At 37.4% G+C, this 12,714-nt stretch overlaps 1 long non-coding RNA gene across 1 annotated transcript; it reads right to left on the minus strand.

Annotated features, from left to right (window-relative positions):
• Positions 1-340: 340 nt before the first annotated feature.
• Positions 341-2,169, minus strand: LOC145062685 (uncharacterized). Its single transcript, XR_013687665.1, has 3 exons — positions 1,746-2,169; positions 905-1,639; positions 341-835 (listed from the first exon to the last, which is right to left on the minus strand). It is a non-coding gene; the product is annotated as an uncharacterized LOC145062685 (long non-coding RNA).
• Between the last annotated feature and the right edge of the window lie 10,545 nt (positions 2,170-12,714).

Below are 12,714 nucleotides of genomic sequence, written 5' to 3' on the forward strand. Positions count from 1 at the left end.
AGATCCTATTCTTTTAATGAACCAATAATTAATAAAATCATGATTTAATTTTTATCTAAAAAAACGTTTTTTTTTTCAGTTCATTTTCATGTTTCGTTTTTAGCAATCAAATATCAAGAGAATGAATAATTTATCGGTTTACCTCATTTATTTTTTTAAAAAAATATCTTCATAAATAATGATTTATACATTTCATTTTAAAATGAATAAAATTGCAAATTATAAATGAATTAACTCAGATGTATTTATGAATACACTTGTAAAATCATAACCGAATAAAACCCGAAAAAAAGATTATAAAATCAGCTAAAATGATATTCATATATAAATAAATAAAACACATTTCTATTCATATAAGAATATGATTATAATAGTAAACGAATAAGTTACAATATATTTTTTTTATACGGAAACTAGTACTACAATTACAATCATAAATGAATAAAACATCTTCGCGCTCCTTCCGAAATCTATTGGTGTCGGTATTTTATTTGGTAAATCTCCCACCTCCCACTATATGCATGTTTATTCATTGGATCTGCAAAAATGTTAAAGAAACAATTATGTATAATTAAATAGTCATTCACACATGAATACACTGATATTCACAAATGAATACAGTCTATTCATAAATAAATACAAAATAAAAATAGTGTAAAAAATATCATTTCTTATTCTTCGTTCCCTGCCAAGAATAACCACCCGGATGGGGTTGTGTTTCTGGTGAAATCAAAAGGGGCAACCGCCTGTTGGCTTTTTCCCCTCACCTGCATTGTCGTGGCTGCTTTCCTTGCTCCTCTCGAACCAGCCTCATGGAGTATTCATTGATGATTAACTGCAAATGATTGTATTCATATAAGATTACAATTGAAACATAAAGGGTTTGTGACTTGTAACAACTTACTGAGTGTAAAAGAAAAGGCATGCTATCAGATTAGCAACATCCAACAAGCAAATAAGTATTTGGAAACCTGTATTAGGATAAGATGAGAAGAGAAGTTGCAAGGTCTGCACACTTTATACAAATCTAAACAGAAACATGATGATTAACTAGCACAAATCAAAGACTCCTGTATGTGATACTGTATCATTGACATGAACATATAAGGACCTTGATAAGAAGAACCACCATGACGAAGATATAGCCATGTAAAATAGTTGTAAAGTTTATCTGGTTAAGTGACCTTGATAAGAAGAACCACAATGACAAAGATACACGTCATTAAAAACATGAGAAACCACGTGAAGCATGAGGTGTTGGAAGTCTATGTGTATACAGCCATAGCCTGTGTATTCGCTTGCCCTGTGCTTGCCAGGCTTTGCTCCACTGCTTTGTCAGTCGAATCAAGAATTTGCACTCAAAAGTCAAATCCCACCAAACAAACAGTCAATGGTCAATATTCAATATACAAATGTGAAAAAAAAACTTACTCTTTCGGTATTTTGTATGGATTTATTCATCAAAAGACTTCTCTCTTTGAATTGTCGTGCCAAATCCACCATTTCATCTGTCAAATCTTCTTGAAGTTTCCTGTGTTTTGTGATATGTGCTTGTGCTGCAGCATCCAATTTAACAAGTGATGACGAACCAGATGATGATTCACAACTATCTTGGCCTCTATGTTCACCAGACGAAGGCCTGAAATCAACAAGATCCAAAATCATATGAGCTAAAACCTAAATTCACTAATTCAAAATGATTGTCGTTTCTATATTTTCTTATTACACTAGTCTTCTTCTCAAACCTGGTGAAAGGCTAATACTTTCTTCTTCTTTTTTACTGTTGTTTTCTTTAACACCCTCTCAGATTCGAATCTACCAGACCACCATGACTCTGTCCCTGTGGCGAAAACCGAATCAAACCGTGCATGCACACCACATGTTTGTGAAAAGTTCCAAGCGAAACAGAGAAACGATGACACCCAAAATGGGGACGAAAGAAACCCTATAAGCAACAAACCCCTTCAAGGTATAAATTTATTTGGTTGGGGATGATTTCGAATCTGCGAACCATCTTGATTTATCTTTTTGATTGTGGCCATCGGAGACTTGAGGTTGCTGTGGCTATCATCGACGATCATGGTGGCAAAGGCAGAGGTGATGCTTTTTCGTTCTCTGACTGTGAAAGTGGTTCGTGGATGGCGGCGATGCAAGTGGAAAATAATGGAGTATGATAAAGTCGTAGGTTTAGGTAGAGAGAGAGAGAGAGAGAGATTTTAGGAGTTGTTTAAAATAAGGAAATGATTAATTACCATGATACCCTTTTCTTAATTTTAATTCAAATTAATTGATTTTAAACATTTTAATAATAACAAAATCTCTAATTAATTATAGCCTTAGATCTAAGATAATAGATGGATGATATTTGTTCTCGCGTTCTCAACATTTTAAGTGTTCTCATTTGATCCTACTCCTATATATATATATATATATATATATATATATATATATATATATATATATATATATATATATATATATATATATATCACATGTCAAAATAAATAAAGAAACCACCAGGAAAAAGATACTTCCAAGATAAGTAATCAAACATATGGGTTTAAACATATAAAGTTAACTTGAGTTAAATACCCTAAAAAGGTAAAAAAAATAAAAATAAATAAATAAGTTTTACAAAGTTATATTTTACTAGTTACCGGTAAAAATCATTATAAATGGGCAAAAACTAGAAATTGACTTTATCGTACCAAATGTTCTTATACTTGTGTTAGATGTAAGTTTATATGGTATAATCTTTTAAAACATCTAGACATGTTAACTTATAAGTATTTACATATATGATTATATAAATGGACTTAACAAAACATTCATAATAAACTATAATTGGTATAGTTTATGGGTCACAAATACTACTTTATCAGTTTGTACGAAACATATAATTATTTAAAGGTATAATTATTTTACACTATGTAGTCACTATGGAAAGGTAATACTTCCACGTACAAAAAAAGGTTTTCATTACACTATACGTAAACCTATTAATACAATTATGTGAGACGTAGTCTTCACCGTACCTACTTGAGTACATACTAAAGTCCTGAATTATAACCAGAGTCTCGGTAAGAGAGCATGACACTTGTGTATTGATCTATATGGCACTGACAATCCCGCCTAAGCTGTTAACTACAGCTAGACTGGCAGTTCTGGGTGACAATTGTCTAACATTCTGACGCCTGAAGAACGTCGCAGCAAGCCAACTTGTCTTAGCGTGGTTGTAATAACTGACATGGGGTACTAACGAAACATTTGGTTTACGGGGCTAACGTACATTCAATGGTTTTATATAATAATAGAACTACATGATACTATTTTCTAGTACAACTCTACCTACATTTTTGGTCTTCGGTTTTAAGACTTACATTTCATTTTTAAAGAAAATATTGGATTTTCTGAAGGCATACTCTCTCATTTTACAAGGAAAATTGTAGATTTTTTTCATACAAAACTCTCATGAACTCACCAACTTAATTGTTGACAGTTTTTCAAAACCACTTGTATTCTCAGGAAATCAGTAAACAGGTAACGAAAAAGGTTTTGAGGATGGGGCGTCGCAGCGTCATGTTATTTACTTTTGTCATATGTATTTGGTATCAAGTAAACAATGTTTGGGATATAATGTAAACTTCTTAATTGTCAATATGATGGTTGTATGGCTTTGATCACTTTTATTAATTATGTTATGATACTGTACATGAAGTCATCCACCCTAAGACGTTTCCACCGTTCTGGTTTGAGGGTGTGACATATTGGTATCAGAGCATTGTTTATAGTGAACTAAGTATATCAAACCATGTAAGATATACAACTATATATATACAATCAGGCTAAAACACTCTGAATAAAAAATATACATTTAAGATATAATGATATTTTAGTATATGCATAAGTACATACATACTAGAACAGTGTCATAACAAGAACCATATAAAAGTATTAAGATAAGTTGGACGCTACGATTAAGCCTAGATAGTTATGTAATCATATTTGGGATAAATATGGCATGATCAACTATATTTATGCGATATATGACCAACATGTGTTTGGGAATGGTCGTGGTGAACCACGAATCTAAAACTTACCAACCCCTATACAAAGAAACTCTAAGAACCACACATAAAGTTTAAAAATACTATAGGAGTATTTTATGATACTATAGAACCACACACCTATACCCTTTCTATGTCACTTACACCTTGCCCCTTGCACATACATCATGGCAGGATTTCATTTGCCGGGAGACCCCTACTTCCCCAACCAAGGGAACAGGGGATGGATAGAGGAGGATCCAGAAGAGGACCATGAAGTACAGATAGAGGAGGATACTGAAGAATAGATGGGGGATGTTGAGGACGATGATGATGACTCAGACGAGGAGGACTTCGATGCGGAGTCCGAAGTAATTAACCTACCATATGTCGCCCACGTTCCTGTACACCAACAATGTTACCAGGGGCCCACACCCAGTTGGGTGGACGATTTACAGAGGTGGAGCCGACAGTAGGGCCAACACTCTCCGTATGGCATGAAGCGAGGCTTCTACGACCTCAGCCACAGAGGTCCAGCAGACAGGACTCTCCCTGTCATGGTCCATCAGATCACACGCCTCGGTGAGCAGGCCAAAACATCCACTAGTCAGATTTTGGATATGGGTGCCACCACTGAGGTCACTGTTGCCAGATTTTGACGACTGGACGAGGACCACGACCAAACATGTGGGATCATCGACAGCCTCCAGGAGGATCTCATTACTGCTTGAGCGGAGACTAGGGATGAAAGTGGATCCAAACCCGGACCGGATGGACCCGGACCCGGAAAACCCAGAACCGGTTAACGAGATTTTGTAGAACCGGAAACCGGACCGGTATATAGGAACCGGTTCCGGTTCGGTTCCGGGTATGGTTCCGAGTAAAGTGGGTCTAGAATCGGAAAACCCGGAAACATCAAAGTGGGTAGGTTGGAACTGGATAAAGTGGGTTTAGAACCGGAAAAACCGGAATTTTTTGGTAATTACTTACTACTTAGTGGGTTGAACTTTGAAAATTTTCATATTGATATCCCGACTTTGGAGGATTGTAACTCGTTAAATATGATACCAAAATTAACAAAATTATAGTCTAAAATCATGTAAAAACTCTAAAATAAAATCTGGAAATAACCGCATGTCAATCCGACTTTAAACAAATGTGATATGCATGTGTTAACATTTTCACATAATACAAAGTACAAAAACAAATAGCTGAAAAGTTGAAAATTTTCAGTTTTGATATCCCGAATTCGGAGGACTGTAAATCATTGAATGTTAAACCAAAAATGACAAAATTATAATCTAAAATCATGTACAAACTGTAAACTACAAATTGGAAAAAACCATATGTCAATCCGACTTCAGAAATTAGATATACATGTTTTAAAACTTTTACCGAATACAAAAAAACTGAAAAATTAAAAACTTCCAGCTTTGATATATCGACTTTGGGGGACTGTAAGTCAATGAATATAAAACTGAAAATGGCAAATTTATAGTTTAAAATCATGTACAAACTCTAAACTACATGTTGGAAAAAAATCGTATGTCAATCGGAGTTGAAATGAATCAGATATGCATATTTTAAATGTTTCACAAAAAAACGGTTTCGGGCCTAAAAGTGGTTCCGGATCTAAAAACCGGTTCCGGTTTTTAGACCCGGTTTACCCGGACCCGATGGACCCAAACCCAGATTACCCGGAACCCGGATAAAGCCAATTTTTAAACCCGAAACCGGAACCGGTTCTATATATTCCGGTTCTAACGGTTCCGGTTCCAGTCCGATTCCGGTTCCGGTCCGGTTTTCCGGTTCTAAATCTCATCCCTAGCGGAGACCATAGAGTACCAGGAGAGACACGCTGCCCTTGAGCAGAGGGTAGTTAAGGCTGAACGTCGAGTAGGGGAGATGCAAGCTTTCATGGCTTCATTCCGAGGGCCACAGGAGACCACACGCCACGAGTAGGGGTTATACTACTTATATTTTATTATAAACTAGGTTTACGAGTAAGCGTTGGTGCTACTCTTTCCTATATGTAGGTTCAACCCTACGAATAAGTGATTACACTATTCAAGGATTCGTTATGCTGTCAGAATTTTTTTTCTTTATTTTGATATATTGTAGACCTTCTTAAAGGTCAATTTTCCCGAAGCCATGTACTAATATATATTATCAATGAAATTGGCATGCATTTTATTTCATTGGGTGTTGCTATTTGTTATGCAATCGTTTACTTATTATGGTAGATTTCCATTTATGAATTGCTTGCAAGTTACAATAACAATGGGACCTAATACATATATAACCGAGACATTCCATTAGGATAATGCCCGATTCATGACCATTATCGAAGACTTACCATCATTCCACCTTTAAACTTTATGGTAGAAGAATGCCACCACGAAAGAGCATCAGACGTGTCAACAACACACCAACAACCACACCACCATCGACACCACCAATGGACCCAGCTATGTTCCAAGCTATCGTGACAACCGTCATGGCTCAAATCAACTATAATGGTACGCGTGAGAACGAGAATGGAAATGGCAACGGGAACGGAAGCGGGAATGGTACCAACAACTCTAATCTTGGCGAAAGCCAAGGTTATCCGCGAATGTGCTCCTATAAAGAATTCATGAACTGCAAGCCCAAAATCTATCATGGCAACGACGGTGTCGTTGCCTTAACAAGATGGTTCGAGAAGATTGAATTCGTATTTGAAATCTGCTCATGCACGGACGAATACAAGGTCAAATACGTGGCTTGCACCTTCGCGGACTTGGCCTTATCATGGTGGAATGGCCATGTTAAAACTATGACCCTTGCTATGGCCAACTCCATGAGATGGGAGGACCTGAAAGTCATGATGCTGGAAGAATACTAACCAAGAAGCAAAATGCAGAAGTTGGAACAAGATCTGGGGGACCACACCATGTCGGGCTCTGATGTTGCCACCTACATCGCCAGATTTAACGGCTTGGCAACTCTATGCCCCGGGATGGTCACCCCGGAAGCAAAGAAGGTGGAACGTTATGTTGGGTTTTGAGCAATCTAACACTTCCTAAGTGTGCATGCAACCCTAATAAACCTTGGATCTATGTTTGTCTAATACATGCAAAATAATAATTTTTCCAAGGTTCATAACCTATCTAACATGGCATAGGGTACTTTTAAACATAAAAGAATTAGATGAGATTACATACCTTTTGATGATGAGTTTGATTCCTAAGGAGTTTGAGGGCCAAGAACCAATAGTGTGAATGCCTCAAATGGAATAACAAATCACCACAAACTCTTGGAAAACTTTAGAGAGAGTGTATACACACATAGAAAATCGGCCACACACACAAAACCACACTAGTGTCACTAGTGACTATTTCATGCAACATAAGCATGCTTATATAGTGTACATGATTAGGGTGAAACCCTAATAACCCATGACCTTTCCTTTTCCAAGGATCCATGGGTTAAAAGCTCCATGGATCATCCATGGACTTCCATATAAGCCTAGCCCATTAACAAATGAGTGTTAGCCCACACCATATAAAACAATAGCCCACAATTTAATTAGTCTTCCTTTTAATCTCTAAATTAATTCATAATTAATTTAAGACTAAGACTAATTAAATAACTTCATATTAATATATTATAACTTACAATATATTAATAAACATATGTGTATAACTCTCATAAAATTATCCATAAATAGTTCGGGTGAAGTGCAACCCAAATGGACCATGCCGGGTCGGGTCAAGTACGTACCAAATAAGTTATGGACTTAGACACCTTATCCAACACGTTACATCTGGGGCTATCCCCTCAGATTCAGGGAATGGTCATATCCACCAACCCAAGCACCTACGACATCGCTAAGCGCTTGGCACAAACTCTTGTCGACTAGGGAGTCCGCTAGGGTATTATGGCCCCCACACCCGAACAACCAAAAAGGGGAGACAACAAACGAAAGCTCTAGAATAAGAAAAAGGGGAAACCCTAATTCTGTTTGTGAAGAAGAAGGACGGGTAACATCGGATGTGTATAGATTATCGGGAGTTGAATAAGGTAACGGTGAAGAACCGTTATCCCCTTCCAAGGATTGATGACCTATTTGACCAGCTTCAGGGAGCATCTTGGTTCTCCAAGATTGATCTACGATCGGGTTATCACCAGATGCGAGTCAGGGATGACAATGTGTAGAAGACAACCTTTCGGAGCCTGGCGAGTTATTATCGAAGATTCATCCAGGATTTCTCCAAGATTGTTGTTCCATTGACCCGACTGACCAAGAAGTCAGTGACATTCCGCTGGGGCCTGAAGAGCAGGCATCTTTCGAGACTCTCAAATAGCGATTGTGCGAGGCACGGATTTTGACTTTGTCGGAGGGCGTTGACGATTTCGTGGTTTACTGTGATGCGTCGATCACGGGTATGGGTGCAGCGCTGATGCAGCGGGGACGCGTGATTACGTACGCATCGAGGCAATTGAAGCCTCATAAGGCGAACTATCTGACACATGATCTGGAGCTGGGGGTTGGGGTTTTCACCCTCAATATTTAGCGACACTATCTCTATGGGGTTCGTTGTACCATTTAAACGGACCACAAGAGTTTGAGGTACCTAATGGATCAGCTGAATCTTAACATGCGACAGCGTCTTTGGTTGGATGTGGTGAAGGATTATGACTGCGAAATCCTTTATCACCTGAGGAAGGCCAATGTAGTGGCTGATGCTCTCATCTATAAGGCGGTCGCGGCTTGGATTCGGGATATATGTCTGAGGATGACAATGATTACTCCGCTGCTGGAGAGAACTCGGGAGGCTCAAGTCGAGAGTATGAATGAGGAACGTCGGAAGTGTGAGAGGGTTATATGGCAGGTGGCCTCCTTCGACTACGACAGCCGTGGGTTGTTGACCCTGCATCGGAGGGTCTGGTTTCCTTATTAGGGCGGTGTACGCCAGGTTCTGATGGATGGGGCTCACAATTCGAGATTCTCCATCCATCCCGGGGCGACGAAGATGTATCGGGATCTTCGCCCTAATTATTGGTGGCCCTGCATGAAACGGGACATAGCATGGTATGTGGCGCGGTGCTGGCCTTGCAGGAAAGTCAAGGCCGAGCACCAACGACCTTGTTGGATAAGGTGTCTAAGTCCGTAACTATATTTGGTATGTACTTGACCCAATCCGGCATGGTCCATTTGGGTTGCACTTCAGCGACACAATTTGTATGGATAATCTTTTGAGAATAGTATATTTATGATTTATTAATATATTATAAGTCATAATATATTAATATGAAATCATATTATTTAATTAGTATTGACCAAGAATTAATTTGGAATTAATTTAGTGATCAAAAGGAACTAATTAAATATGGACTCTTATATATATAGAATGGGCCAAAGTTCATTTAGGATGGGCTAAGTTTGCATGGATAGTACATAGAGTTTTTAACCCATGGATCCTATGGAAATGAAAGGTCATGGGTATTAGGGTTTACATAGAGGTAACCATAATCCACCATACTATATAAGGAGGTCTTTGGCACATGAAATGACACTAGTGTGTGTGAGAACAAGAGTGGGCCGATTTCTAGAAGTGCTTTATATTCTCTCAAAGTCTTCCAAGTTGTTTTGGTGATTTGTGATTCCACTTGAGGCATCCACATTATTGGTGCTAGGCTCTTGAAGCTCTAAGCTATCAACCACAAGAAAAGGTAAGTCATTCTACTAGTTTTTATATTACAAGTACCCCATGATATGCTAGTTAGCATGAGAACACTACAAGAAAAAGACCCTTTTATGACGCGCAAACCACGACACTCATTGATTTATGTTACACAAAAGAGAGTGACATTAAAAAAACGTCATCTCTTCAAAAAATTTAACGATTTACGTCACGCATTATTGTGTGCCCTTAAGTTAGTGTCTTATGTAAAAAAACTTAAAAACACGGAGGGCACTTTATCTAAAATATGCGTCCTCTGTGAATGTCGCTTTATGTTTTTAACTCAAAACGTGCGTTCTTGAGGAAATCCTCTTAAAATTATAAAATTTTTAAGTACCCTGCTTCAAGATCTCCCTTCGTCCTCTTCTTCCCTTCTCTCTGCAAACCCGGAGATATAGTGTTCCTCATCCTCTACTCTTCCGATCTACCCTGTTAATTGGTAAGAAACATTTTGTCCAAAAAAAATTAATACCCTTTTTCGATCGATCCTCTCTCAGTATCCCTTGTTCCCTCTACTGATACCTCTAACCAAACCCTTAGCATCCCAAAACAACCCTAAAGCCCCCCACATGATAACTAGGGCTTTTTTACGTCAACATTCTCCAGACGATTGAGCTAGAGTACGACTGCAACACTTCATCTCACCGGTCGATGACCTCATCAGGCTCACCTCACTTCACCGGCGATTGCGACTCATCAGCGTCACCGTCTTGGAGACTGCGTCCCGACCCTATTTTGGTTGAATCCCTTGCCTCTGATACCTTATTTGGCTTTGATATCTTATTTAGTTGAGGGTGGCGATAGTGAACGAAGTTGAGGGCGGTGATGTTCGTTGGAGACTCACTTGGGTGAAAGCAATAGGAGTCACTGATTTGTATGACATCGTCGGTCGTGCCACAGTCCACCACCAAGACAAGTATCGACGATCCTATATCCACATTTAAGTTTTTGGTAAAGCATTTACAAATTTTCACTCCTCTTTATTTGATCGATTTGAATATGGTGGGTGTTGTGTCGCTTAGTTTGTTTGATCGAAATCTGTGAATTAGGGTTTTGGTTTCTTCAGCCTTAATTGACGTATTACATATATTTGACAACATTCAACCAACTATATATAGATGATTAGATACAGTGAATGAAAAAGTAATGTTGAGATTGTGTGTCCAACAAGTTTATTCCAGGATTCATGACATTATTTAGCTTTTCAGATTAAATTATGAGCTAGAAGTCTAGAATTAATACATAAATAGCGTAATTGAGAGTGAAAAACTAATTTTACATTCCAAGAAAAACAAGGGAATGCTTAAGCTTTGTGTGGATTATAATTGATGTTAGACCAGTTATTTGAACATTTTCTGTTCTATCATATTTTGTTTGCAAGAAAACCCGATCACTTATGTTGAATTAAAGGAGTTATTTTGTTTTTGTTTTAATGTGGATTGTATTGTTTTGAAGTTTGATGGGTATAAGTCTTGATTGTGTATGGACATTGGTGGTGGAAGAATGAACATTGTAAGAGGTGTTGCTGGTCTTATTCGAAGGACATCTGGCTATGGTGGTGACTATAGTGTAGGGTCAGCATCTTATAAGTTCCATGTTCCATCTCCAAAAGTTAAATTCAGGTGCTTTTTTGCTGATTTCAAGACAATGATTAGGTATTATCATATAGTCAACAACTGTTAGAATTGTTGTTTTTCTGTTGTCTACCTTACATATAAAGGTTGGGATTAATGATTTGTAATTTGCATATGCAGAAGTTTTACATATAGTAAACAACTGATACATTTGTGGAACATTGTTTCTTCTTTGCATTGCCCTAAATAGAGTTATTTTTTTCATCTATAAACAAAAAAATATATGTTCTTGGGTAGAAATGCAGTCTAGTTTGCTTGTTTTTTTCTTCTTCCTATAATTCTTGAGTACATGCAGAGTTTTTAAGACTTCCAGTTTTGTTTTCTGTTCAGTGATATTGGTGATGAGGCCATTTTATCTGCACTATGGGAGAGATATCAAAGTGTCTCTGAAAAGGTATTACGATATCACTACATAAACTATTTATCGATTAAAATTGAACTTTTTTCATACATACCTAACATTGACTTGTCTTAATTTGCAGGCAGAAATACAAAAAGCTTTTCATATATTTCTTAAACAATTTTTTGTAATATACAAGAATTGGGAGCCATTAGATTTAGATAATTCACCAGAAGCTGCTTTGGGTGTCGCATTTGGGGAGGAGTCTGAAAATCCTGATTGAAAACCATTTGTTTCCTAGTTGAAAGCGCCCAGTATGTACTAATGTTTCTTGGAATAATTATTTTTATTTTACATTTACTCGTTTAGAATATAAAGTAAGCCCATCCACTTATCATACTTTTATTACTCGTTTTTTTAATATGTGTATTTTGTTCCATTTGTCAGCCATCTACTGCTTTTAAGAATGCATATGACAATCTTGGCCTGGATTCTTCTGGTGGTAAATCAGTTACCATGAACAAGATCTGACATCTAATTTAGGTGCACATGCCTACTATGTAATCTTGTTCGTATGAGTTGTAATTGCAATAATCTTTTTACAGAGAATGTAATGCAATCATCATCTTATATAATTCACAGACTTTGACTGGTGAGAATTCAAGTGTCCAAAGAAATCTTTCAAAGAAAATGCCACTACAAAAACAACTTGTGGGCATGCAGGTTATTTTTACCTTATGGATTGTCTCTGTCATTGGTGGCTGGTTTGAGTTTTTGACCCTTGTATACATATGTGAGTTAATTGCTTTCATATCCTTAAGGCTGCGTTTTGTTACATAGGACTTTAATGTAATAGGTTGGACAGGATTGGATGGGATTAGATAGGCTTTCTAAGTATATTTTTGTTCGATAAGGATTACGAGGGCATTTATGTCTTTTGAATATATAGGAGATCAGGAGTGACTCAC

This window comes from Lactuca serriola, chromosome 7, assembly GCF_051521515.1.
Source record: "Lactuca serriola cultivar US96UC23 chromosome 7, Lser_US96UC23_V15, whole genome shotgun sequence".
Classification (NCBI taxonomy): Eukaryota; Viridiplantae; Streptophyta; class Magnoliopsida; order Asterales; family Asteraceae; genus Lactuca; species Lactuca serriola.